Source organism: Cryptomeria japonica, chromosome 1 (assembly GCF_030272615.1).
Source record: "Cryptomeria japonica chromosome 1, Sugi_1.0, whole genome shotgun sequence".
Taxonomy (NCBI): Eukaryota; Viridiplantae; Streptophyta; class Pinopsida; order Cupressales; family Cupressaceae; genus Cryptomeria; species Cryptomeria japonica.
Window position 1 is genome coordinate 429,781,097 of NC_081405.1, and position 7,112 is coordinate 429,788,208.

Here is a 7,112-nt window from a genome sequence, read left to right on the forward strand (position 1 = left end):
CCACATAGGACGCAAGATATTACAAAACTTAATGCCAACTGGAATACAAATGTTACCCATAATGCTTAATCATGTCTCAAAACTATAGGACCAAAAACAATCAACTAATGAAATGCAGATGTCCAAAAAAACTGTTTTTTTCTAGAGGAACATAGTAACTGACAAACTGAATTGTCGAACCATGCATCTCACATTTTGAATATTCATTACATGTACAAACATGAATATAGGTACATCTAATATTCATGAGTATACTATCCAAACCATGAATCCATATTTGTAACTCCAGAGCAACATGTAGCAAAACATGATGAACAAAGTCACATAATTACCAAAGCAAAAATAGTATAAGTCAACAAGACTATGTTGACATCAATGGCAATCAGTGGCCTATACACAACATTATCCTTCACAAAAAGGCATAAGCATCAATGATAAAACTCAAACAATCTCCCCCTTTGTCATTGATGGCAACATGCCAAAAACGTTGTTCACTTCAAAAAAAAATACTTGCTTCAAAACACTTCTCAAAAAGGTTGCTCTTTAACAAAATTATTTGTTATTACTTACTCTCCCTTTTGTCACCATCTCGCCCCTTTCTTATTACTCTCCTATGGCATTATTCTCCATTTTCTTTGATTCTCTCCCTTTGTTACTCACACATACTCTCCATTTTGCCAAACTTTGCATTCTCTCCCCCTTTATCATCAAGGACAAAGGGTATAAAAAAAGATTCCTTCACACAACTTCCCCTTAACAACAACGCTGCAATTTAGAAAAAAGGAAAAATATCTCAATTACCATTTTGCAAGAAAATCTCCTTATACTTTTCTTTGAGTTTTGAGATAAAAGAATTCCAGGAACTGATAGTAGATGACAACATTGTGCACTGACTATTGCACTACACAAGAAGGTCAATAGCACCAATCAAATCATCTGGCACAAGAAAACTCAACTCAGCTTTCTCTGCATCTTCCAATAGATGAGTAAAATGATCCATTTCAATTTTAATAATTTATTTGACTATCTAGAACTTCCAGACAAAATCATCTCTTTGTTTCTGTACCAAGGACATTTCCAACTACAATGAATTAATCTTACTCCTTACTACACCATTTTTATCCTTGAAAACATTAAAATATTATGCAAACATGTTCAACTCATACTCAATAGAGTCAATCTTTTCTTTGTAGTTTGTTGTGGCAACAGACCACCTAAGATAATATTGTAGAGAGTAGAAATTTCGCCCACACATTTCCTTATTTCCTTATACATTTAATCAATTTCTTATGTGCAGCAACACATTTTTTTCTCATAGCTCTTTTCACTTCATCTTCAAGATTTGGTTGTCCTTTTTCAGTAGCTTTCAGGGCCAATTGTTCACTCTGATATTCAAACAAAAAATACAAGAGAAATTTTTTGATAAAACTAAGAACAAGATTGTTCTAGAGCAAGAAAGTAATCAAATCTTCTTCAATCCTTCTTTGTCATTAGATGGTCATGTTAACCATACATCTATTCTCTTTATGCCATCAAGTTCCTCAAGCATTTTCAGCACTTTATCAACTTCAAAGGGATCTTCAACAAAAGAACCAGAGGGTTCCTTTGGCTTTTCTTCCTCTACAACAACTATCTCCTTTTGCTTCACAATAACTTCGACAGTTTGAACATCATTAATGCTAATGATTTTAGTCTTTTCCTTTCTATCTGAATTCTTCTTTGGAACCAAAGAGGGAACCTCAATAGATTTTTTGAATATCTTAGCAGAGGAGGAACCTTCTAGAGCAATATGTCTAGTAATGTCTAATCTAGTGAGTTCTTCATAAGTACCAAACTTATCTTTAGTGAGATTCACCTGAAATTTAAGAAGCTTAGCTACATACACCATACACTCTTCAACACTAATTTCATATCCCAATCCTATTATTTAGAACTTCCAAGGAAACACTGCTTCCATGAAATAATGATTTGTATCAACCAAGAATGTAATGTTGTCCTTGTACATCTCAACACATCATTTTGGGATACCAAATATTGGAATCAAGTTCTTCTAGAATTCATAGAAATACTCTTTGCATGCCCTATCTTTGTCATTCAGATTATCTAAATTTCTTTTGATTTTCTTTCCTATGGGTAATTTCTTTTGATTTTCTTTCCTATGGGTCATTCAGATTATCTAAATTTCTTTTGATTTTCTTTCCTATGGGTAATTTCTAATCCCAAACAACATTCTTCTTCATTGGTAATAAATTTAAAAAGTAAAATACCAAGCATACAATTAATGCTCCAAAATGAAAAGCATAACCATCATCTTTTGTCAACTCGATATTGTTCTATACTTGTTGTCTTAATAGTTCACATGAATCATATTCCTTTCTTGTCTTAGCCATATGATAAGGAACACATACTACAATAGTAGATGTAGAACCTTCTTTGTTTTGAAAGTAAATCTTATAGGTAATACCCATAGCAACATATCTTACCGGAGGCTTTATAATGGTGCTAACTTTTAGAGCTCTTTGATCCAAAGTCACACTTGTCAATGCTTCAAATTCTTTATTTCTTACCATTTTGATCATAGATAAAGTTCCATGTAAACAAAGACCAGTAACAACCTTTAGACCTTTCTCAGTAATCTGGTATGGTCTATCCAACCAAATGCAGTCATCATGAATTCTTCTCATCACAATCTTGATCAATTTTTCATCAACTATCATCAAAAATTCACTCCAAATATTTAAACCCTTGTGCCCTAACTTGATGACCAACTGCAAATTTTCCCTAGAGAGAGAACCTTCAAAATTATTTATTTTTACATTGTCATACTCTTCAATTTGTATATCAACAAACTTGTAGATATCTTCAAGACATACTACCCTATCTAGTAGTGATGAATATGGACCAACCAAAACATATATTATCGACTCTTTCATAAATTTATTGGATTCAGGTCAGGATTCATCTTCATGACTAACAAACTTGTTGGAATCCATAAGATAGAATTTATAAATACCTTGTCTCTATTAATAGCAATTTTGCTCGAATACTTCTTTCTACTCCTCAAATTTACCAATTCACTGATAAAAATGAACATCAAAACTTGTTGTATATATTATCAAATAACCTAGGGTTTTTGCTGCCAAAACCTTCATATCACCAAAAAGCTTATAAACATCTTTGTCTATGAGGCAATCACTTTCTGAAGCTTGGCAATCTACTGCCTAGCAATATTTTATGTTGCAATCTTCACCAAGAGTTTAATTTCATCAATATACTCAACATATCAACATGTTGTGATAATAGAATAAACCTCTTTGGTGGGCGAAATGGATCTTCATTGTATCTCCCCTATGCCAAAGCTTCTGAACTATTGTTTGGAGAGGATCTCTACACCGGAGCCAAATGCAACAACATTTTCCATCAATTCGACTTCCTTCTTTCTCCAAATCTTTTTAATTTCATTCCTTAATTGTACATCAATCTTATTTATAGGTTCATTTCTTCTTACTGAATTTTCTTTCTTCATATTCCTACTTCTACATGTTTTAGAAATGTGCTCAATTTTTTTGCAATTAAAGCACTTGATATTCCTTTGTTATGAATTTCTTGTACTCATTCTAGATTTGAATAAATTAGCCTTGTGTCCAAAACAATTGCATAACTGACAATAACCATAAAAGAATATATTTATTGCATCCATCATTTGACTTTTGCAATCACTAGCCTTATGACCAAATTTCTTGCAAGTAAAATACTGAACATTTTGATTCATTTTGTTCCTACATTCTATAGCCTTATGTTTGAATTTACCCAAGGAAAAACAATAGCCATCGAATGAAGGGTACCTTTGAGCATTAGGTTGTCTGGCCGAATGTTTTATTGTAGAACTTCTTTGGTTTTGGGGCTAACTTCCTTGGTTTATTTCTTCAGCATGTTGTTCAGATTTACTCTTCATCTTGCCTTTATCTTTGGTCCTTTGATTTGAATATTCACCAACTTTAAAACCTAATTCACTTTTTTCTTCTAGAGATTTATACATAGCTATCATTTCATCAAGTTTTCTTAGTACTTTCCTTGAATTTATCTTTTGATCTTAGGGTTACAACTTCCTATTCTAGTCTTGCACATTCTTCAGTCTTATGTTTGATTAAGTCATTCAGATATTCCTTAGTTTTTTTTCTTTTCCTCAACTTGTAACTTCAAATTGACATTTTTTTCATTTTCTCATTTTATTCCTTGCTGACCTTTTTTATATATTTCTCTAAAAATTTTGATCTATTCCCTTAGTTTTTAGATGCATTCATTAGCTTCTTTGACATTTTCTTTCAAATCCTTGTTTTCTATCTCCACATTCTCAAGATCTTCAAGAGCAGTCTGCAATTCTCCATCCATAAGAATTTCTTCAGCACTTAAGTTAGGATCCATTTGTTCAACCGACAATATCTCCCTTAAGTGATTAAGCTAACACAAGGGACCAGGCTCTGATACCAATTGTTGAACAGCCAGAATACTCAGAGGGAGGGTGAATCAATATTCCCTTTTTAAAATTTAGTATCAACCCAATTATTGCTTTGCAAATTTATATCAATAAGCATGTAACAAAAAGAATTGAATAATCAAACAAGCAACAAAAGTAGAGATACCATCCACAACAACATGCACAAGAGAATGCTAGATTTTTTGCGTGGAAACTCGCTAGGGAAAAAACACAAAGAGGTTTAACTCTCAATATAATATAACTAGTTATTAAATATTACAAAATTCTCACTATAAGGCTCACTGTTTGAGGCTCACTAGTTGAGGGCTCACTGCCCAAAAGATGAAGGTTCACTGTCGAAAGGCTTACTACCCAAAAGAGTGTTATACTGAGAGGGGAGGGGTGAATTAGTATTCCTTTGAATTTATTAAAAAAATTAAACAACCATCCGCATAACATAACTAGATTGCAAAAATGAAAAGACCAATAACTAATAACACGGTACACCACATGACACTAGTATTTTATACGTGGAAAATGCAAGATGGGAAAAACAAGAGAGAGGATTAGCTCTCAGTATTATGTAATCAGTTACAGAATACAAAAGTTGGCTCAATGCCAGATGGAATCATTGTCCAAAGTATAACGGCTCACTGTCGGAGAATGGCTTATAGCCAATATTATAAAAGTTGAACTGTTATAATTGCATCTATCATATGCATGAGATACGTTTCCATTGGGGTACATAATCACTTTCACAATCAATGTACATAATCACTTTCACATTCACTATATACATTCACTATAATCACTTTCACATTTGTTGTTCATACAACAAAATGATCAAGAAGATAATTCTCTATTCATCACTAAGCAGCTAAATATATACCAAATAAGTCTCCATGAAGTCAGCTTAGTCAAAGTAAAGATTAGTCCTTTACACGCTACTGCACAAAATTGTTCTTCATCATATCAAAGATAACATCCAAAACACAAAAAGACTTCCTCCATAACTCAAGGAATAGATAGGATAACTAAAGCTAAAATATTGCCGCTGATTTTGGAGGAAACTAGACCAAAAAATTGATATTCTACTAAATTGGAAATCAGGGTGCTTCATTACTGAACCCAAAACAAAGCCACAACAAAAACATCACCATTTGAAATCTCAGATGAAGCATGATTCCAAAGCCTTACAAGATCATCAAATTGAACGAAGAGATGCAAACCCAAAAAGTGAATAGGTTGGAATATACTAAGTGTCAGAGCTTGTAGAACTTGTACTGGAATATGCCAGAATATGCTAGACTCAAGTTGTCGGATCACAAAAACACCAGTGACATCAATGACAATATTATAACAATCACCCCCTTTGTCATTAATGGAAAAATGATAACTAATATATGCAAAAAAGGGTTCTATTTACAAAAATTGTCCATCTATACAAGCTATCTATAGATATATGTGTTCACTCCCCCTTTGTCATCAATGGAAAAGGGTGCAGAAAGAAAAAAATGTTTTACACAAAAACTCCCCATGAGAGTAGAAATAAGAATTAACCAAAAAAATCCTTGATCTTTTGAATATGGGTAGACCAGATACCTGTGTTTCTATCCCATTGTTAAATAACATATGTGAGTAGTGAAAACTAAAGCTAGAGAGAGACAAGAATATGTTTTGCTTTTTCAATGGAGCTAAGCTTGGAGAAAGTGAATTATTGTGCCTTAGAGAGGGCATGATTCATCAATGAAATACAATTAGTGCACATATTTTTTAACTATATAAGAGGTAGAATGATGTTGTCCCTTTGTTGTTGAAGTTCAAAGTATCACTTGTGTAGATCTTCAATGACTAATCTACTGGAGTCAGTGATATCCTGAGCTAGTTGGAAAGAATGAAATGCTTGCTAAATTTTTAACTCGATTGAGTCTGTTATCCTTTTTTTTTTATTATGAAGCAAAAACTAGATAACCCCTACAAATATTTTTCAAATTCATTCTCATTTATCTAATATTTCATCTTTTGAGGCATTTTATTAGCCTCATTAGTCATTGGGAAACTTTGTGGCCATTTCTCAATCTTAGTTTTGTTGGTTAAATTAAAAAATTAACTTAAACAAATCTTTTTTGTTTTTTCATGCATAGTTGGATTTAAAGTCAAACCTTGCACCACCTTTTGATCTTTTGTGCAAATTTGGATTTTAACTCTGACCTTACACTTTTTAGCCTTAAAATGATGCGGTTTAGGCTTATGAGCCCGAATTACACCATTTTTGAGTCTTTTTGTGTAAATCGAACTAATAAGCTTGAAGCCCACATTTATTATTGCACGACTTAGAAAATTAATTGTGCTAGGTTTTTGAGGTTGTTTTGATTTCTCCTTCTTTTTATCCCTTTTAATCTTTCTTTATGATCTCATCCGTTTATGATTCAAGAGTTTTCGAGATTGTGAAAATCTAGTAAGGATTGAAGTAGCCTTCTTTTTTTCAGGTATGTTTCCTCTTTTCTTATTCTTTTTGTTTCTTTAGAGTTTTGTTTGATCATGGTGAATGTCATGGATTCAACCTTCCATACACCACGTTCAAACTTTTCATAGTGTATGATGGGTTATAATCCTGACATTCACCATTTTTGTT